We start from the raw sequence: 23,316 nt of genomic DNA, 5'->3' as shown, positions 1-23,316 counted from the left end.
ACCTTGAGGGTGACAGAGAACTGGAATAGGCTGCCCAGGGGGGTTGTGGAGTCTCCTTCTTTGGAGATATTCAAAGCCTGCATGGATGATGTCCTGTGCAACCTGCTCTGGGTGACCCTGCTTTAGCAGACTGGATGATCTCCCAAGGTCCCTTCCAACCCTTGCCATTCTGTGATTCTGTGTGATTCTGTGAATCAAAGATGTTATTCCAGGAACAGGCTGAATAAAGGATAATTAAAAATCCTCTAGATGGATCTCCTGATTTTTACTTTGCTACAAATGTATCAAGGACCCTGAAAAAGGTTGAAGGAAAAAAGGCAGTTCTCGTAGTGCCTGCCCCTTGGTCACACCAGTTTTTATTTCCACAGCTTTTGCAGATGTCCAAAATCCCAACTATAAACTTTTGTCTCAGCCAGAACTCCACACTGAGGAAAGAAAATTCATGTAAGCTTAATATTTTTTTTCTACATTTCGCAAAATACTGCTAGACTTACAAAGATTGTGCCAGTTATGTTTTGTCTATCCTACCTAGAAAAAAAAGGGGATCTGTGAGAAACACATACATTTCCAAAGGAAAATTATTTTAGTCATGAAATATAAAAATAATATAAAGAGAACCTCAGTAAATAGCTGAAATGCAGACATCTGTGTAGCAAACAATTAAATTTACATGAAATGAAATTTCACCCTAAGGGTCTATAATTAAAGTACAATTATATTCCTAAGTCACATGGACAGGATCCCACCCACTATCTTTAAACTACTGCTGTTGCTATTATTTATTTGCAGTGAGCTAGAGCAAGCAGATTTGGATCAAGCTTGACATCTCCTTATACTTACTTTCATACAAGCACTGTCTCAAAGCATGAGACTTTCAGTTTAAGACTGAATATGAACACACAGAAGGGGGAAAGTGAAGAAGTACAATAGCAACATCCTGTGGCTACATACATTAACCATGAATTCCTGTATGTAAGTACAAGTCATCATTTATTTTCTCCATGATGAATCGTCACAAATCATAAATCTATAAATTCAGAGATATTCACAATCTCCCCTGAGTCTTATCTGGACAAGAAGTCCCTCTGGCATGATAGAAAAATTAGTTCAAGTAGCGTTTGGAGGAAGAAGATCCAAGTGCTACACAACAGAAGAGGTGAGAGTATTAATGACGATCAACATAAGCCACATTTTACAAAGAACCAAAATAGATTGAGCAAAATTGTTTCATTGTTCCTTCTATGTTCTTTTCTTTTCTTTTTTCCTGGTTTGTTTTTGCCAATCCTAGTCTCAAATAATGAAAAAAATATTCGGAATTGTACCTCTTTTTGTCAAGATGCATCATGGTAAAGCAGTATCTGTTGTTACAGCTAGACCACTAGTGGTAACCAAAGTACCTAGTCTAAGTTTTGCTGTGACTGCAATTTGTCTTGACTTGTTCTTATGGGAGATTTGGGTAGATTGCTAAAATGGAGCCCAGCTGGATATATAGAGAAAAAGATGGAGATCCCCAGAGTTGATGAAATACTCCTTTCAATCTATTCTTAAAATACCTATTTCAATTTTAAAAAGCATGAATGGAAACAATAAAAAATGAACAAGAAAACAGACTTCCAAATAAGAATGGATGAAAGCAAAACATATTACAGATTGATCAAAAAACAGGAGGCCCCAAGCAGCCTTCTGGGTATGCTGTGGAAAAAAAAAAAACCTATCAGGAAATATGTGACAGCATATGGAGAGGTGGATGATAAAACCTTTCAAACAAAAAATCTGCAAGGGGTGAGATACCAAAATCTGATGGAAGAAACTGGTGAGATGCAGACACAGACCATGTTTGGAAAAGCACCGGATGTACCTTACAAGCTTCCAAGCTCTTTTAAGTAATGAACTTGTGTGGTTTTCCTTTAGTCCTTTTTTTTTTTCTTCCAAAGGATGATTAGTTTCCAGGCTTTAACAAAGTGTGCAAAAGTATTATGCGCATGCAAAGACACTGCTAAGTGTTGCACATGCAGAAGTCTGTCATCAATTATATTTCAAGCAATTACTTTGATATCATCTTCCTTTTGTTTACAGTAGGCTACCATGAACAAGGATGTCCCTCAGGAAAAAGGATTTGGAGGGGGGAGAGGACATAGGAAGAAAAGGCTCTGAAAACAATATTTGGTTTGAAGCTTTTTCTAAGAAAAAAAATGAATCATGCGCAAAGATTTCAGTGCAACAAAAGAAATCTTGTTTGCTCGCCAAAGAGGTTTGTTATAGCAATGACAGGAAGCAGAAGAAAAAGAGGTGGGATTCAAGGGATTTTAAGATTTAAAAAAAAAAAAAAAAAAAGTAGTCTATAGATTTTGAGGTAGCTTGGCCTAGTATGTATGTGGGGGTTTTTTCTCGGTGTATGTTTTCTTTGGATAGCTGATAAAGTAATAATTGGTTTCATGTTCAGCAGTGCTTTGGCTTTAGCTACATTTCTTGAATGCAAGGAAAAAGGAATGTAGTTCACAGTCACGCTTTTCCTTTTGGTTTTTTCTTTTTTTTTTGTAGCAGTCTGAAGAATGAAAGCATGATTCATTTCATAACAAGGAAATGATGCTGCAGCTACATGTAGAGCAGGAGTTCTTGAACTGCAGTTGTTTGCATCCTACCATAAGCAATCGAGAAGGAGCACACCTATGCTGGGAGAGCTGGGATGCCTGTGCTGTGCTGGGGGATCAGAGGTGCCGGGAGATGAGCCAGGCTGGGGCTGGGCTCTGGATTGCAGCACTGTCTCTGACTTCAGGTTCCTGGGCAAATTAGCCCATGGGGAGAACTGCAATGTGTGGTGCAAAGACAAGTGAGGACTGTTGCAAGATCTTCAGCCTGGGACCAGACTGGCACCTCTTAGATGTGAGGGGATCTTGGTGGGCTGTATGATGGCAGCAGTGCTTACTCCCAGCTACCCAGTGTGCTCCACCAGCCCTCCCCTGCAGACACGGCAGTGGCTGTCTGTACTGTGTTAAACCAGTGTATCGGGTCGGGCTGAGATGGAGTTAATTTGCCTCATAGCAGCCCTCAAGGCTCTGTGCTTTCTATTGGTATGTAGAAAGGTGTTGATATCACACCAGTGTTTTGGCTACTGCTGGGCAGTGCTCGCACAGCATCAAGGCTGAGTCTCCAACATTCCCGCCACCACCACCAGTGGGCTGGAAGGGGGCAAGACCTTGGGAGGGGACATAGCCAAGACACCTGACCCAAACCAGCCAAAGGGATATTCCATACCATATGATGTCAGCACAGATATAAAAGCTAAGGGAAAAGGAGGACGAAGCCGGGGGGGGACATATTCGTCTTTTATGATGTTTTGTCTTCTGGAGCAATCACTATGCATACTGAAGCCCTGCCTCTTGGGAAGTGACTGGACATCACCTGCCAATGGGAAGTAGAGAATAAAATCTTGTTTTCCTTTCACTACCACACGTGGCTTTTGCTTTTGCTTTTTATTAAGCTGCCTTTATCTTGATCCACAAGGGGTCTTTTTCTTTCCCATCTCATTTTCTCCCTGCTTGTCCTACTGAAGAGGGGAGTGATAGAGCAGCTTGGTGTCACCTGACATCCAGCCAAGGTCAAACCATCACAACCAGGAGGAAGATTCCAGCTTTCTGGACTAGCATTAGGTTGTATACAGCCTTAATACAATCTCTACAGAGCAGCACAGACATAGGAACTGCTGGCTTTATCAAGATACAGAACAGCCCAGCACCATTCTGGTATGTCTAAGACACTGCTAATGCTACTCCTTGAAGATAATCTCCTCTGGTCCATCAAAGTTTGCAATTTTTAAAATCAGTCTTTAAAATTATAAAACATAGGCTGATTCTGCCCATGTTGCTCACATTAATAATTTTTACGAATTGGCCTACCCAGGCATCCACATGATATTAATTATGTTGGATCTACCTAAACCAAATTTTCCTAGTGATAAACCAGCTTTCATAGGGTGATTTTTGTACAGCAATGGCATTTCCATGAGAGTTAGGACCTAAGGATGTGATCAGGGTCTCCAGCCTCTAGGTAGTGAAAGACCCTGAAAAGCCAGAATCAGACCACTAATATCCACCCACCTATAATGACAGCATGCAAAAAAATCCTTAAGAAGCTGGAAGAAATATTTGCATGTTTAATATAAATGTATGAGTGTGTGAATGGAAACTGGTATCTTAGAGTCCTACAGAAAGAGCTTGCAAGTTAAAAACAGCCATCTTGCTGAAAAAGGATTTTAATATCCTTTAAAAGTTATAGTTAGTAATCAGAAGATTGTCCTCATACAGCATTATCAAAATCCTTTTATATTGCTTTTTTTTTTCTCTCTAGTCAGAAAATACAGTTTTCACCACCTAAATGCACTTTCTTGCCTTAATTATGAAATCACAGTTTAGGAAAACAATATTCTTTGTGCTTTGCAGGTCTCCCCTATGAGGAATGCAGACTGCTGCAGTATGTTTGTTTAAGTACCATGCTTACACTAGACTGTAGCTCCCACGTGACTCGCTAGCTCAGTTTTCATTGCCCCTGGCTCTCTTTTATTATTTACCTTGCTTCTGAAGTTCCTTGTAAGGAGATTAGAAGCCTTTACCAAAAAATACAGCAAGTTTGGGGCTCATTTTCAATGCAGTTATTCACCCCACAAAGGAAGGACGAATAACTTGGTGACTGAGACACAAAACCGGCTTTAACGCCTTCCCCCTGACTCTGGCCAGGCTGGTGTGGGGCCATAACAGGAACACTGGCTATCTTACATCTGGAGCAGAATGAAGGCAGAATATGAAGGTAATGGAGGAGATGGGGAAAGAAGCATGGTGAGCAAGAAAGCATTCAAAGCATTTGAACCTGTCTATAGAGGGATTATAAAACGGATCTGTAGCTTTGAACAGGATCCCAAAATGACTGAAGAACTTGAGACAAGACTGAGGGTAGGAATGAAAATCTGTCTTTCAGCCACTGACGTGACGTGAGGGGACATCTGCCAGCTCAGGAGGGAGTCCAAAGCCCAGGAAGATAATCAAAGCAGTAATAAAATCTCATTCAGGAACTCAGTTTACGTTAACGCTTTCCACTGCGGCTACATTTTAGAGCAAAAGACGTCTTTCCCACATTTCAATATTCAGATACCGTCCCCCAGCCCCCTTTACAGCATACTAAGCAAAGTAGGCAGGTGGAGTCTTTTGAGCTAACGATAGACCAAAGTCATCAGCTAGCAACTGGTGGTGCCTAATAGATGCCTGCAGATGCCTAATTAACATTTATAAAGCCCTTGAATCCCTTAGATGAAGTCAGTCTACAGTAAAAGCATAAATTATTATTATTATGGGTAGTAACTGCTTCAGAAAACAATTTTGATTATTCTAAAAAAAAATTTTATTATTCCTTTTGCTAAAAGAGAATTGAGTAAAGACCAACTGAGAAAGCTTTTTTCCTACACATCAATTATTGTACTCCTGTGTAAATAGTAACAAACCCATATTAAAAGGTGCTCAGGAGCCTCAGCAGTTTAGATTTCTAGCAAAATCTAAGATTCCATTTAAATCTGACAGAAAGCTGGACAATCAACAATCATTAATGTGTTTGAAATTTTAAAGCAGGCTATTCAATCATGCTACAGAGCTGCTAAGAGCATTCTGCGTCCTTTCCTTGTCCCTGACCCTTAAACTGCTTTGCATCTGGATATTTAAATACTTTGCACAGCTGTGTCTTGCAGACTTCGCCTTCTCCATCTGCTTGTTTGTTTTGCTGGTTTTATTTTTCAGGCTGCTATTTTGTATAAGCAAAATTATCCTTTTATGTCTCTTCTGCCTCTGTTGTTTCTTCTAGATATTGTAAACTACAGCATCTGTGGTACTTCTCCTGTTATAGATTTATATTCTACTAGGTAGTGTGGGATAAAGATAAGAAGCCTCAATAGAACATGAGGCTGATGCCCTAGTCTGACACATAAATCCCTAAAGCTTTTTGCTGAAATTTTCTACAGAGTATCCCCTTGGTGTATAAATGACTTCTCTCCATTCTTTACAAGTATATATCACAGGTCAACAGAAAAATAGAAGACAAGCCACTGGCCATTTGACAGAACAAGGATACTCTTTACATTAGCAAGAGTGACACCTTTTTTGTCAGATAATCTGAATACTCTGACAGTAAATCTTCTTAAAAACTGGGTGCATGACCTAAGAAAAGTAGTGATTTAGACTTGATTTTTAAAGCATTTCTCTGTCTTTGGGTCAGCATGTTTGCAGAATGAAAGGATGTGTCCCGACCTTTTTATCTCTGAAGGGTGGGAAGTAATTTCAGATTCAGAGATTTATCTCATCTCTTACATCCTAGTAACAATTGGGGCCAAGTTTTCAAGTTCTATCTCCCAGTTATTTCTGGATTACTGAGCTTTACTTACTCTGAACAATTTCATAACGGAAGTTAAAAATTAATGCTGCTGCTTAGCTACATACTTAAATATGAGCTCAGCTTTCAGCACAAATAGATGTTCTTTGCTTAGTTGGGATGGTCTGGAAAAAAAAGCCAAATACAAAATTGTTTTGATGTGTTCAATTCTAAGAATCTGTTAATGACTTACGAATGGAACACACAGATGCCTCTGTTAGGTCAAGATCATGGCTTTCTTACCAGAGATCAGAAGTAGATATAATAGGACAAAAGATAGTGGTCACATACTGAAGAGCCATGGTGGTTATAATATCCTACAGCTTTCTTATTCATTAATGCACCCCTAATCCTTTGTTCCCAGTGAGTGTTATCCTGTACAGAGCCCTATCTACGTGAAACAGGTTGCAAGATCAGAATCTTACCTGCTTAAAGAAATCTCACAGATTACCTTAACATTTCAATTGTCAGGTTTTGTAATAGGTATTATATCCTGTTAAATTGTTGTGAAATGTCAAGAGCAATGTAGCAAAACATGCCGTACTGAACAAAAGATTAGGAAACGGGAATCACCGAAATCTAACTCTGGATGACCTTGGGGAGAGGGAGAGGAAAGAAAGTAGTGCCAAATTTTCATAGTAGCTTCTGATCATGAGCGTTGCTCTTTGACACAGTTTGCATTCAATTCACAGGTGGTGCATGGTACTTCTAGCTCCCCCTGGCTCCAGGGAAGTCTTAGAAATGTTGGGTATGGCTGCCTGAGCCTCACAGGGAAATCTAACTATATCCAGGTAAATTCCCAGTAGTTCTACAAATAATGAACACTTATCACCTTGAAAAAGAAACCTTAAAGAAAAAAATAGCATCAAGTTTAGGGTGAATGTCTACGCTTTGGGGAATCCAATTCACATCTTCTTTACTCATCAGTTCTTCTAGATTCACTGACTTTAGAGAAAAGACCATTTAATTACCTAATCTTCATCTCCTGTTTATCACAGGTGCCTAACATTTCCCCACGGTACCCCTGAACTGAGCTCAGTTATTTGTGTTTGATGGAAGAAGGTGATTTTATCATATGCCACCATTCATCAGCTCCTCCAATATCAGTGCTTACCGTGTACTAATTTTAATTAGGTCAAGGATGTATTAAAAGTTGTTGCTGACTTGTAATTTTGCAGTTGTGCTTAGGAATCCCAGTCGTAGACCATTTTGCTTTCAGCATTTAGAAGTGCAGCAGTTTTTAGCAGGAATTTATTCCCTGCCTCCCACAGATTACAGTCTAAAATAATTCACTGGGGAACAGTAAACTCCCCTTGCTTTCTTATAGTACTCCAACGGTTAAAGCTTTGGTTAGATAAGTACCAACGGTTTATTATTGCTAATGCTAATTAAAGAAAAATGAAAGATTCAACACAATTTTTTAGAGAAAGCTTACCAAAATGAAGAGCTAAGGCTTTATTCTTCGGTTTTAAGCTCTATTTAAACAGTGAAAGGAGAGGAAATGTAATAAACTCACTGACCGCCCTAAGGACTGAGGCACCTGAAAGATTTCATATTCCCATTTCAGCAAGTGTCAATAGCATCCCTGAATGTGACCCTTGCTATATTTACCTGGCAAGCTTGTCAGTTATTCTGAAGTGCACTGATTTATGTACCCATAATAATGGGACTTTAGGAGCTGTGTGTGTTTTATTACTTGAGGACATAGGTATATATGACAGCAAATGTTGGCTTTAGGGCTCCTGATACTGGTTCAAAAGCCGAAACCATATGATGTAAAAGGCTGATTCTATATTATCTCATTCAGTTGGCTCAAATTTGTTCAAAAATTGATGAAGGGTTAACTTTGTACCAACAGAGTTTGTACCAGAGTAGGTATTGTTCATCTCCACCATTCCATCTTAATTAATATAATTTGTTCTGTCTTTCTAAAAAAAACATAATGCCAAAGTAAACTCTGGCGTGTGTACTGGGGCTAATGTGACAGAAGTACAGCCATTTGATCACATCCAAGCTGGATCACATTTGTTTCATTCCGGAGTGGTTTTGCTATTGATCACTAACAACCATAGTATTAGTGACAGCAGAACTGCAGTGTAACTTGCCACGTTGCAAGGAAAGCTATATGAATAGTCTTCTATACTATCTCTTTTGTCACAATCAGTATTGATATGAACAACCTTAAGGTGTGGAGAAATCGTCCCTGCCCCAACTGAAACATACTCTCCTTCAAGACCGACGGCAGCTGTTAGTGTCCTCCACCCAAACGACCAAGGCACACAGTTAACCTCAAACTGACAAAAGGAAATAGTTTCCTACCTGACAAGGGGGTAGTTTTTCATTTCCCCCACCCAAATACCACATGGGAAATGTGTTAGGTGGGTAGAGCTAAAACACACCCCAAATAATCCCATGGTTGCTCTAGCAGCCAAAACATCCTACGGTGTGTTTATACCATGTCCTCCTGATGAACATGTCCTGGGTGAGGCTCTGTGGCTGGCTTTATTTTCCACATTCTGCAGTTATCTATGTGTCATTTTCACAGAATTATATGAAAATGCTTTCCAGTTTTTACAGAGTTCTTTGGAAGAAATGCTTTTACCTACAACAAAGGAACAGTTTTGTTTCTTAACAGCACTGAGGATAAGCCAAAATGTACTAATTTCTCCTCACTTGTAAAACATTTAACATATCGCTACCCACACCCTGTAATTTCAAGACTCCTAGGATTTATATTTTAAAAGCATAATTGAAACTTCTTGGCAAGGACCCTATGACTTCCAGTCAAAATGGTTATAGAAGAAAAATTCTCTGTCTTCACGTAAAAGAAATCCTGCCTAAATTAAAAGCAGTTGATATTAGCTCTTTTTCCTCTATAATAATATCTACCATTAAGATGACAGCTAAAATATAAGGTGTTCTTGCATTTCAAGGGACTATGAGAGGAAAAAGGGTTGGTGGGGCTATTTTAGTGATGCCAAGCTGAACTCATAATATATTTTGTCAAAACAACTGTTTGCTCATCTGCGTATGGAAATGTATTTTTAATTTAGAACTCATTCAAGATCTCATGCCTCATATCAAAATAACTCAATGCCTAATCTAGCACAGGAAAGAAAGTGCAAACATCCATGTTGTGTGTGCTATTCTGCAACAGTAGGTTTCTTAAGATTTAAAAATAATTTAGATTGAATGAATTCATCTCTATTACATCTTTGCTACTTTCAACAAAAGCGGGTGTGGAACAGTGTTGCTGAGGTTCAGCACTTCTTTCTGCTCTGTTTAAAAGGTATGTCCAACTCATATCAATGTAGAAGGCACTCAACCTCCTATCAAATGCAGATACTCACACAGTGTCAGTGAAGAACAATACCCTAAAAGTAAATCATAGCAAAATGGATTTGATGACAGCCGGAAAGAGCAAACATCCTGAGGAACCATCAAACATCACAACCTGAGCTCAAAGGTATGTCTCTGCTTTCTGGACTATTAACCTTGTGTCTGCCTAAAGGGCTCATACAAACTCCCTATACCTGTATTGCACCATCTATTTTCCTCCACTTTCTGCCAGGCAGAAGGCTACACCCCAGTCCAACATCATTGGCCTCCAGTGCCATGGACCTGGGACAGCTGTAATTCTCTTTTTCCTTCAGAGCAGGGTCACAAGATTCCACAGCCACTGCCTGGCTTAGCATTTAGCTGCTACCCAGAGTGAGAAGAATGCATCCCCCTGCCCTCCTCTGCCAGTGAATGTCCTCTTGTAATAACACTTTACCCATAGTAATCCCCATTTCATACCACACAGACAACAAATTGTTCTGATTTTGCTTGCAAACAAGTATTTTGTTTTCTACATGTTTCATTAGCTTACAGGGAGAAAAAAGAAGTTTAGTGTTGACTGTAGTTCATTTCCTGCTCTGCGTTGTTGCCCGTAGGCAGAGACTGATGGCAGATCTACAATACTAGACCAAAATTAAAGGCCAGCTCTGAATTCCAATTATTCAAAGTAGTATTGAAAAAATGGACTCCCCCTGCTAGGATCTGCATGAACAATTATACAATTACATTGATGCAATGGTAGCTATCAAAAAAAAAAATGTGCGATTCATGAGGAAGGCAAAATTTACTCAGTAGTTTAACCAAAGTTATGAAATTCTATTGCAAAGGAGATTAAAATTATCATTAATCTTGGTGTGTTCATAATCATTCTCTTATATTAACAATCAATTACAGTAGGTAAATGAGAGATGGCCTTACAGAAGATAAGAAAAAAATGTTAAAGCTATGCTTATGAAAAGCCAAATGAAGTACTGTGATCGTCATTATGAACTTTCTTTTATTCCTTCCTCATCTGTGTAGTCTTGTCTGAAGTTGAACTTTAAGACCCTTAGGGCAGGGAAACTGTTAAATCATCAGAGAAAGAGCTCTCTTTGTTCTAGAAGCTTTATAATGCTCGGCAAAAACAGCCTTAATCCCTTTAACACAAATAAGAACAAACAAATGTATCATAGTAGTGTAGCACTGGAAGAGACTTCAAACATCCAGTAGCCATCTGCTTGCTTTGAGGAAGAATTAAATGTGTCTAGCCCATTCCTAAGACAGACTTCTCTTTTCAGGAGAGAAATGGGATTTTTTGGTTACTTTCTGAAGCCTGCCTCACTGCTTAGCTCTTCTTAGATGTAGAAAGTGCTTCTAATATCCACACAGAAGGGAGAAACAATGGGAAATTTTAATAATGATAAAATGTTGGCTTAGTTTTTTTGGTCAGGTACCTACGTATGACCGTGATGCCCATGCTGATAAGAGAAAGAGAACCTCAGCAGTATAGCTTCAGAGGAAAGGTACATTTTATCTGTACCATCAGAACACTTCTGCTGTCAGCGCCTAGTTTTATATGTGGCTATCAAATATTGAGATGCACGGAAAATGCACTTAAGTAGCTCAGAAGTAAAAATGTAACCTATGTTTGTCAGAAACACAGCATAAACTTATGAGTATTGTGACTCATCCTTCCCCAAAGTTTTCATGCATAAAGTGTTCCTTTGTTTCTTGAGGACAACAACATCTATGTGACTTTCTCACTAAAGACAATCTTTTATTTTGCTAATACGAACAGTGTGTCCTACTCCGTCATTTCATGGCTGTTAACATCTACCTTTGAAATTGTAACATGGAAGAGTATCACAATGTAAAAGTTCATTATGGTAGGCCTTTCTTTTCCTATTTTCTTTACATGCATATATATTGGAAAACATTCTGTGAAATAATCTATTGTGGAATAATGTTTTGCTTTTTTTTCCTTGGAGTTCATTGAACATAAACATATATGTCCTACTGTTACAGTTTGGAGGATATTCTTTGTAAATTTACGTTAGAAATACCCAACATTTTGTGTCGGCAGACAGGAAAACTATGTCTATGCTGCAATCAGGACATAGGTTTGTTGCACTTGCAGACATAACTGGGCTAGCACTAATCTTCTGATCGTAGGCTTTGTTCCTGTCCTGATGGCAGAAAACCCACCAGAAAGCTGGTTTTGCTGTGAGAAGAGTATGCTTGCACATAAACCTGAATACTCACTTGACAGCTGTATCCTACGGTATGCAGTTTTAGATTAAAACTAGCTTGGTCTGTGTTACATGTGTTGCAATCACACTTTAGTCTGAAGCCTCCATATATCCTAAATTGAAGCAGCAATGCATACTTCACACTCAGAAATGGTCTTCCAGCTCTGGCCATCTGTGGGGCAGATGTGCAACACTTTTTTTCACAGCTATAGCAAAAATGGTTTCAGACCAACCTTCTTGCTGTGCTTCTTCTCATCGACCCATTTCCAGATCTTGCTGCTGGCAGCAGTCTTATTGCATGTTTGGTTTAATAGCTTTGCACCCCTGGTTTAATCCATCCCGTATGTGTGCACACATTCCCCCAGGCTCTCTTGGCAAAGTCCCTGAGGTGCACACAGTGAACAGGGAGGAAGATGACAGCTGTGGCACTGAAATGAAAGTGCACCTACCGAAATGAGAAAGTGATGCAAACCATGAGAATGTGTGGTAAACTTGGGCACAGAAGCTGTCAGAGCAGGAATCCTGGATTGTCAACATATTTTAGGACCACGTGAGTAGATTTTATCAAAACCAACCCCATAGTCCCTTCACCACTGTGGCATCACAAACGCACACCCTACTGTACTGATAATCTAGAACTGACTACATGTTAATTGCAAGTAAAACATAAAAGTATGTAGTGCACTTTGCTGTGTGCGTTTGCTTAACCACTTTCTTGCTCAAAAAGCTACTACATCATGGAAGTGCTTTAGAGAAGAAAACACGAAAGGGTGCTCTACCATCCTATGAAATGTAAGCTTTAAATAAAAAGCTTGGTTTTTTTCACAATCTCATCAAAAAACGTCACCCAGTCCTCCACAGAGCTGTCAGACTTCACTTCGACACATGATGCTGCTGAATCAACATAACTCACCACACAAACCTGTGGCCCTTCCAGCAAGCAATACTTACCACACAGCGCCCAGTGACAGCACAGACTAAAAAGGAGAGGAGGGCACGGGTGGGATGAAGCAGGAGATGCTTGATGTCTTACCACTTAACAGCAGAAAACGGGCTGCTTTTGTCTGACGACATTTGAGTCAGAGCAAGGGCATCATTGCCCCACAAAGTACCCTGCTGCTTTTTCTGTGGCTGTGAAAGGAATTGGGAACCCATGAAGAAGGGGTCTAATTTATCTCACTGCAGTTAAGTGCATTTCACCTGACACATGTTCTCAGATCTTCTGATGAAAGTAATTATAAAAATGAAATATATGGTAATATATGACAAGAAGTGCTTGTTTTCCTGCTCAGAATAGCGTAGCTCTAGTCTGGAAATATTGGGTGCCATTTTCATATAAATATCTTGTTGCTTTTTTGCTGCTAATAATAATAAATGTCTGATGATAATACTAATAAAACTGTTTAAGAGTTTGCAGTTTGTTTTGTGAAGAAATAACACTTAATGGAAAAAGAAATGTCTTTATGGTAATCTTTTGCTATGCCGGCTCGTAGGTTTTGTTGTATGAAACACACTTTTCATCCCAGTTTGAATAAATATTTTTCTCGTTTATTGTACCATGAAGGACAAGTCTAGTAACTGTAGATACACCAAATGAGAGTAATTACTGGTACTGCACAGATATCCATTACAGCCCAGCTAGCATTAGCATGTTGCATCCTGTTTGATGAGAACTCAGCACAGTGGTATTTGCTAATGTTTTTACTTCTACATTCAAAAGAAAGTGAAATGGGTCAAGATTCAGGAACTGTAACCATAGTAATGGGTAGCAGGATTCCAGCATTTAAAGGAGAACTGTTAAATTTTGAAGGAGATTAAATATGGAAAAGTAAGATGTAGAAAGAATGTAAAGGACCATAGCCTGCCAGTAATGCCAAATGGCCCAAACCTGCTCCTGGTGACCTTATCTAAGCTCCTGTCAACATACTGGAAAGAAGTGGAGAGCTTAGTCTAGCAATTAATCATCTTTTCTTATGAATTAAAATTGCTGGAGAGGATGCTTCTGTGCTTGGCGATCCCAGGAGTCCCAGCCGGGACACGAAGCTCCATTCCCCCATTCTGGCTTTTCCACATGCCAGTACCGAAGGATGTGTGCTCCATTTTAAGCAGTTAAAGACAGCCTTTGCCAAATGCAATAAAGCTGTTTGCAGATTGAAACTTTGAAAATTTCAGCATGTATTTTTTTCTCTTTTACCAATAAGAAAACATTGGAAAACTCTTGAAGAAAAGCCCTGTTGCAGATCTTCCAAGAATTTGAAGAATCACATAGTCAAACTGTATTTTATGCCCGTTATATCAGTTTCCAGGTAACGGAAGTGTATAATCTCACATGACAATACATGAAATTCAAATTCTGTCCTCACACCTATGCAGTACGCATAACTTCAGCAATATTATAAGAACTGTTCAGAGTAGAGTTTGATCTAAGATGCTCAGATTTCAGTCTCCTCATCTTTGATACTGAATAGAATCTAAATTTTAGACAGCCAGTCTTAATTTTTTTTCTGGTCTCTATAATTATTTTTACCTCTTAGATTATTTATTTACTTATTAAATGAATTGAATTGAATTGAATTAAATTGATTTTTAATACCCCTTAGAAATTCACAGATTTTTTTTAACTTGAGCAATGATGCCTGTGTTCTCCAGTCCTACTTTCAGCATGCTTTCTTACCTTCCCTTTCAGGCATCTTACATTTCACCAGTTACTAAGGGTGCAATTTCTTTCTGTGAATTTTCTGCATCAGAAAGTTAGAGAGTTAGTCAAATTTATCCATCTAAACTCCCCTTATCAGTGGGGAGAGGCAGTGAGGGCAAGTGACCTGTCTTTCCTCATTGACTACAACAGGAGTCTGGACAAAGAGCTTAAAATACGCAGCTAACTTTTAAATAGGTAAAGCTGGATGAGATAATTAAAAAATAATGAAAATAAATGGTTGCTAGCCTCCCAGGATGTTGCAGATGTTAAATAAGGAATAAAAGTGCTTTGAAAATGCTGAAATATTTGCATAATACTGCTTAGCTGTTTCTATTTCTTCTGGCTTTTATGAATACATGTCCCATTTTCAAGTTAATTCACTTTTGGTAGAAATGAACTATAACTATGTGGTGGTTCCCTTCCACTTGCTTTCTTGATTATAGGCAAAATCCTGCAACCAGAAAATTTGGTCATAAAATTCAGGCTTCTGACAGAAATATTAGGCTTTTAATCTTCCAAGGGAAAACATGGTGTCAGAGCTCTGATGGTCTGCCCATCGCTGCCTCACCTTAATATTTTCAAACTCTCTTGTCTTGGTTTCATTCTTAAGTAGCCCCCTGGCTGGCCTCTGGGTACATGATTATTTTTCTCAGAGAGACATTACAATTACTTTTACCATTTTGTGCCCATGCTTGTAGTTCCATGAGCCCCCTCCGCATGATCATGTGCCAAGCTTGGCACTATCCCTTCTGGCCTGAGGTGCTTCAGAGTCTCATCACCTCTCTGGAATATTTTTTGTCTCACGTGCAGTCTCCAAAAATCACTAATATCCACATCTGTAGGGCTCCCTGTATGCCCATTACATTCTCTTCCTCATTCAGTTTCTCCCCCAGTGCTGCAGAGAAGGACGTGATCTTCCCTAAGCATAAGGAACCAAAGGGGGAATTGTTCAGAAGAGAAGGAAATTATGCTTCTGCAGAGAAAGACAAGGCTTACTGATCTTAAATCTTCCCACAGCTGAAGTGAGAAAGCTGATGTTTTATGATATGACAAAACAACATGAACCCCGATCAACCAGGTGTGATATGTGGCTGCTACTTGGTGGGGTACTTTATATGCCAAATGTGTTTCCTCACACAGTAGGATAAAATATAATGTTTGGATGTTCCTTCAAAGCTTCATCTACCAAAATTTACCTCACTCTGTAACCCTTTATACTCAATCAGCAATCAGCTTAGGTGCAGGAGGTAAAACCGCAATAAGAAAACAGACAATCAGATCCAGTATGCACTTGGATGCACACACACACATGATAGCAAGCTTTGCAGAAGCATGTAGTCAGACGTTTGTTTTTCAGAAGGACATAGAGAGATAGCTATAAAATATTATTTTGGATTTCCTTAGAGCTCCCTTTTATAAATAATGATTCATTGAAATAAACTGACAACTGCAATTTGTTAATTTTGTATGATTTTCTCCTGATGTCTGAATGTGAAAACCTGTCAGAAAAAAAATGCTTTCTAAAACATCAGTGATTTTTATCACCATTAGTGTTCAAGAAATGGAATTTTTTTTAGTACTTAATCCTCCTGAATGTTTGTGATGAGCAGCCAGGAAAATGACTGCCACATGCCATACAGTAATGAGTAAATCAATTACTAATAAACTGTTATCCTGTTTGAGACTCAAAACATTTTCTAAAGGGGAAAAAAAGATTCTTTATAGTCATCACCATACCGGAGTTAAAAAAAAAAGTCATCATTTGCAACTGCATTTACTGATTCTGTAAAGAGGACTGCATTTAAAATAGTTGCAACAATTTGTATAATATTTAGTATCACAAGAGACTTCTGTCATAGGATGAATATTTCTCTTTAATGTAAATGCGCTATAGAACGCAACACTGCTTGAAAATAACACCACCACTTCAAGAGGAAATGAAAAGGACTATATCCGCCTGAAACTACCAAGTTCAAATTTGAATCATGCAAACTGCGATTTGAGCAAAAATCCATGATTTCACCTCCTCTTGAAGAACAAAACAAATTGAGATTAGTTCATTGAAAGGCTTAATAGACTTTAGAGAGAATATGTGTGTACTGAGAGCATCAAGAGACTGAAAGTGGGAATGGCATGATACCACCTCTGTAAGCAGCACTGTCAGCGCCGGGGTGTATAATGCACTAATATGGGTTTCTGATTACATATGCCTTGGTAAACCTCCTGCAATACAATATGTAGTAACACAGAATACAGTCTTAGAAACTGTATCCACATCAGTTAGGAAGTGCTTAGGCCTTTTCTTTAATCAGATGAAGAATGTCATGATAACATGCTATATTTAGCCAACACCCAGTGTCCTGAAATATCACCTTAAATACTTCTCAATATTTTTTTTCAGAAAGAAACTGGATCTTACTGGTGACGCATTTGTCAAGAATGTCAGTTTGAATCTTTCCTATGACCCCAACACAGAGATATTCAGATTTACTAATGGACTCCTGGGAATAACTATGAAAATAACTGTTACCCTCTTGAGAAGAATAAGGAGAAAGAGCATGCCCTACACTTATTTTGAAATTACAGATCTGCAACTGTCTGTACTGGCAGCTTCAACTTAAAATTGGAAAAGGTGGCACTGGTTGTAGCAGATTTGAAGAATATCTGTCCCACTTATATCTGGCTCAGAATTAGCCCTGAGATGAGCTGTACAGTAGGTCAGCAGTAGCAGAAGGTCAAGCAAAATGGGAGGGGGGAATTTTACTGGAATTTAAGATTCCATACTAATGAGTTTGGAGAATTTTCAGGCTGAGATACTCTCTGCAAAGGAAGCTATATAGACGCAGAACATAGCCATCAATTTAGATTTATTTTTGTATTTCCTGCTGGCTGGTTATTAGAGTTCCTAATTCATTTTTTCCCATGTTTTCAGTGAAGAGTGAACTTACCAGAATGAATGATAAAATCCCCATCTTGAAAAGCCCTTTTTCTCTGGGTTCACAGAGCATCGCACTGTATGCTACAGTGCTAAATGTTTATTAGATATTTAGGGTGGGGTAGGGTTTTTTTAATTATTTTGTTAGTATAATTAGATGCAAGGTCGCTAACAGAAGGCTCTCTTCTCAATGGTAGCAAAATATAGTAACAGTTCAACAACAGTTCTACTCTAAAGGCTCTGTTTTGCCTTTATTCCATTTTCACTACAGTCTGTATGATTCAGTGCATGTATGGTTTTGAGGATTTGTGTATCATTTCAGCTAAAAAAATCTGTGAGTGCCCTTCCAAAAATAATGGTGGACAGAATATGACATTTGACCTGCACAACAAAAGTTCTGGTGGTCTCTTTGATAAATTACAGTTCCCTATTTTTTGGAGCATAGGTTTGAAAAAGGATGGAAAATAAGCTTTTTGTAAGACATTCCTCCCTTGTTGTTCCCACAAAAATCCATCAGAAACAAGCCACACCATGTTGTAAGTCATAAGTCAGTCTTTGAGAAAAGACAAGGCACTCTCCAAAAGCAGGGCAGCTGCCTTTTCTGTGCCTTCAGCACGCTCCCCTGCTGGAGCCAAATGCTGGGGGAGAGGAGACCGCTGCATGGGAAGGGATGAGCACATTAGGGACAGAGAGATGGACAGGAGACAAGCATGTTAGAAAAGAGGACCAGGGGGAGGCTAAAGCTGGAGTTTTACACAAAACCACAACAGAGAATCTATTGATCACAATTAGCCATCTACAGAGGTTAAATGTGCAGGTAGAAATCGTATTTTTAATTGCAAAAGCCATGCCATGAAGAAGCTGCTGAGGTCCCAGAGTGAGCAAGGACCAGGGAGGACGTGCAGCCAGACTTGCAGCACACCTTCCCTCCCCGTGCCACACAAAAAGGGGAGCACACACCGCCCTAGGCTGTGACCAGTGAGCCCTGTCACCCCTCAAATAATCCTGAACTTGAAACACTGATACTGATAGAAGAGGGTTTCCTGTACTAATTTATGTTTAAGTCAGATATGGAGGTGCCACACAGAAGGCGAGAACACATTTCCTCCTGTATCATAATCTTATCCTTGTCCTATTTTACTGAGACAGAAGAAAAGTTAATGGTGGTGGTAATGGTGATGTTTTTGTCATTTGTTTGATGTGGTCACTGCTTCCTAGGAACGGATCTGAGAGCATAATATTCACTTTATACAGGCCAATGAACTCACCACATTTACAATAAGTTTTTAGGGGGCTGAAGATGAAATACGAGAATCATCTCCCTCTGTGGCTTGCATATACTGAAATTTAAATGGATGCTGATCTGTGATGACATCCCTATTTACTTTCCAAGGCTGTAATGACTAATACTTCCGTAGAAATATAATCTCTGACTATACTAAAAGCTTCCACTTTCCCTAACAATAAAATTTAAGGATTCGTTTAAATTAGAAACCTCCTCTGTTCTTGTCATTTTCATGCATAAAGATGTTGTAAAATAAACATTACAGAAAAATAATTTAATCAGTTATTCTCATTCGATTTTTCCTTATGAACCAGACATCTATAGCTGTTGACGGACTGTAACTTTTTGTTTGTAGTAAAAGAACAAGCAGGCAATATAAAGTGTTTTTTACTGGTAAATTTAGATTTCATCCTAGCAGGACACAAAATTGTAAATTGAACCCCCATGTTCAGCAACTGAAGCTTAACACCTTGGAAATTATTTTTGGGTTTGGTCATTGGGGTTTTTTTTCTTTTTCTCAGAAAAAACAGAGGATCATCTGGAACTTATTCCACCCTTTGATCCAATACACATAAATTTTAGACTTACCTTAACAGCTTTAAGGGTGGAATTCCTTATTTCCAGCCTTCTCTCTGTTATCAGGACAACATTGAGGGTTCTGTTTACCAGCAGTCAAATGATTTGCAGATGACAGTCAAAAAGGAATTTGTAAAGTCTCTGTTCCAAGGAAAGCCATGATCCACTTAGCTTAAAAAAATCTTGAACTGCCATTTCCAATATTTTCAAGAATGCCTAATAATCTAAAGCTCCATACTGAAGGTCTTTTTTAATTCCCTCTTTTTCTTCCGCCATAGGTTCATAATATTCCTATCACTTGATTCTACTGTAAATATGAATTCACGTTTCATATACAGGACCAGAGTTCTTTGTGATTTAAGGGTAATTTTATTAACTTGTTGTTTAGAGGAAACTTTTTTTTCCTTTTAAACTAGTCTCAATGAACATAGCCAGGTGTGAATACCAAGCTCTTGGCCTCTGTAATATTCTTCCTTGTGTGTGTATTTTTATGGCCTGCTCTTGCAAACCTTGCTTGCTTTGGATAACCTTCACTTACATCAGTATTTAAACTGAAGTGTACAGAACTTCTTACATAAGACACTATTTGACATGGGCAGTGGATGGTACAGCCAAGCTCTTTGTAGGTATTGCAGGATGTGATTTTTCCCTTGCAACAATAGCACACTTCAAAAGAAAGGGCAAGAAAGGAAATCTCCTTTAAGCACCAACCCTTTTGAAGCCATGCACTGAAGTCTCCAGTCCTAAATTAGTACACACACCCTTCATGCAGAGCATAGACCACTTTCTACCACCCCGAAACTTTGCATTCGTCAATCTTTGGTGACAATCATGTTTGTGAATACAGATTTCTTCTGAATTTTAGTTGTCAGCATTCATTTGCAAAAGCAACCGACCCAGGTTATTAGTAAGTGTGAAGTGATACAACTCTATATATGTCAAAAGACTATAGGTATCTGATGTTATACCCATAAAACCTTAATGAGAGTATATTGAAAGAGTATTGGTCTGTGGAGCATGCGAATTTCAGAATGCAGTACAGTAACAAAGTCCAGACTTGCCAGTCTATAGGTATTATAGATGCAAAAATTCATATGAAAAGTGGACAGGACACAGAATCTTTTCAGCATTACTTGTCCTTGGGAAGTATTAAATACAAAGAAGTGTGAAGCTGTAAGGAAGTTTCTTAAGCTACCAGTCATAGTAAAGACTGAAGATCATTGTTGCCCTAAAACTCTAAATATCCTGGAGACTGATGCTTCTACAAACTTCACATATCTCCAGGGAAAAGATGAAAAAAAAAAACAACTGGGCATCTATGTCTCTTCATGTCTTATATGTTGACCTGAGGAATCAAGGAAGCATCACTGACTTTGCTGGTCAATAGCTCCATAAGACTGCATGAAAGACTGCTACCATATACCTAACTAAGGAAGCATCCTTGGTAAAGGTGGCAATCCTTCACATCCCTTTCCTCCTGCTCATTAACACCAGCATCATTTGCCACTTATATTTCAAAACAAAAAAAGGTTGCTCTGTTTTTCCCTATGGAAAAACATGTGGATTTTATCCATAGACTTGTCTCAGAAATCAGGTTTTCAGTGTGCGCCAGAAACCTGGAGAGATGACCTAGAGCTTGCCCTAGAAGTAGGAGTACCCTTTCCAGAGGTGCTTTTTTCTAACTTGCATGGCCAATGAAGTGCAGTAGGAAGTGTGGCACCCAGCCAAATAGATATGAGACAGCTTCCAGCAGAGAATGGATGCTGTGTGAAGGAAACGTGTTTGTCTTCATGAGCCTCCAGGGCAAGAGAACTCCAGTCTCTGACTGTTCAACTTTTCATTGACACAACAACTCACAGTCCTTATATACATGCTGAGGTCTGCCAGACCCCCTTGGAGAGTCATCCAGCCCTTTCTGGGCTGCATAAGTGAGAAGCTGAACAACCAAGACTCCATCCTGTCTTTTTATTCATATGACTGTGTGAATCGGTCTGCAAGGATTAGGAAATGTTTAGAACCAGGAAAAAAAACCTAGGCGAGGGCCTTTGATTGCCACAGTAGTTTGCAAATCATGACAGGCTAACACAAGAGAGCCCATAACCTTACGAAATTCGAGAGTTCCAGGACAGCTAAATGGAAGACTTCACTTGCATAATTTGAGAAAAGTTCAGCTCTGAAGTATCACAGGAAAACTCTTGCTCAATACCGTTGTTTTCATTTTAACTCAAACTGAATAAACAGATCCAAAGGAGTCTGGCTTTAGGACAGATTTCCTGCATACATACTCAGGTGGTATACGTAGCTCTGTAATGAAATGAAACCTGGCCAACTACTTCAGAGCACAGCATTCATTGTTCTGATACCTGAAGTCAAAAGATTCCTGAAGCTATGCCTTATGAAGATGTATTTCTCTCTCTTCTTACAGGTACAGAAGTGCTCTGTACAGCACTAACTCCCAGGCCTGAGTATTGTCTTCAAAGGTGTAGCAATACAGAGTCATTACACTATGACAACAGAATGATCAGATAATATCACAAGACTACTCAATGCTGCACATTCTTGAAAAATTATGCTATCTCTAAACAACAAAGAGGTCTTTGTTTTTCTGGTAAAAGAAGCCTTTTCTTAGCATTTCACCCTACACCTTACCCAGGGAAAAAAATATATACTCTACATCTAGGTCATAGCTCTTTTAAACAGGACAGTCCTCAGGTTTTGATATAAAAATTTTCCCAGCCTTCCATAATGTCTGCTATCCTTTGAATTTCCAGCTGAAATGCCAATGTAGGTAATTCAGGATACCATGGGAATTAATGGAGTCAAGTAAAGAGATAATGTCTAGTAGGCATAAAACCGTAAGCAGAGGACATTTTACTGGTGCTTCTCTTCCTACATCAAAAAACACTTTTCAAAGTGGGAAATGTTATCCTCAGGGACTATTTTTTAGCATAATCTACAGAAACTTTGATTAAATATGCCAGAATTTTACTAATTCTCAGTTAAATATTCTGAATTCTGAATAGCTAAACCATCTCTATATTTGAATGCAAATCTTTCCCACTGAAACACTTTGCACCAAACACTGTTTTGTTAGAATTCCTAAATGTTAAACTACTGTCAGCTTAACAACTTGTGCTTTAATTGCAATAATGTAAAGTAGCTTAGTTTCATTTCAGAGATTGTCAACAGGGGCATGAAAAGCAGAGGTAAACAGGAACCCAGATATAGTACAAGGTGGCATGATGGAAGATTTCTTTGAATTTGGTAGGCGCGTCTCAGTCCTTCATGCTCTGAATCTGCTGTCTTTTGGATTGAGTTACATACGTTACCAATCTATGCTATGAGTTATGCCCATAATAAGGTGATTTTGTAAGTCAGTCAGACAGAAAAAAAAAATGTGCAGGATATCTGGTAGAATATGCAGAACCTAGTAAAAAATAGATAAATCTGAATTATCACCTTAAAAGGAAACTTTTATTCCAGATTTTTTTTTTAAAAAAAAAGCTGAAATTATTATTAAAGAGGATGGGGCTAGGAGTGGTGGGAGAGGACTTTTTCTTTTACTAAAAATAACAACATGCTTGGATTAGTTTAGGGCTCAATCCTGAAAATTGCCAAGCTTCTGGTCCCAATTCAGTAAATTACTTAAGCATGTGCTTAAGTTTTAAGCACACCATCAATTCCAAAGAAACAGTCTGACTCACACATGCCTAGTACATGCCTGGACTGGAGCCAGGGATCTCAGCACTAACCCGTATTAAGACCTTCATTTCCTAAGTGAACTAATAGTAAGAGGTAGCTTGCACCGAGAATAAAGCCTCCCACAAACCTCCACAGTGGCCATGCA

Source organism: Egretta garzetta, unplaced genomic scaffold (assembly GCF_000687185.1).
Source record: "Egretta garzetta isolate BGI_Z169 unplaced genomic scaffold, ASM68718v1 scaffold15, whole genome shotgun sequence".
NCBI lineage: Eukaryota > Metazoa > Chordata > Aves > Pelecaniformes > Ardeidae > Egretta > Egretta garzetta.
This window is presented reverse-complemented; position numbering follows the sequence as displayed.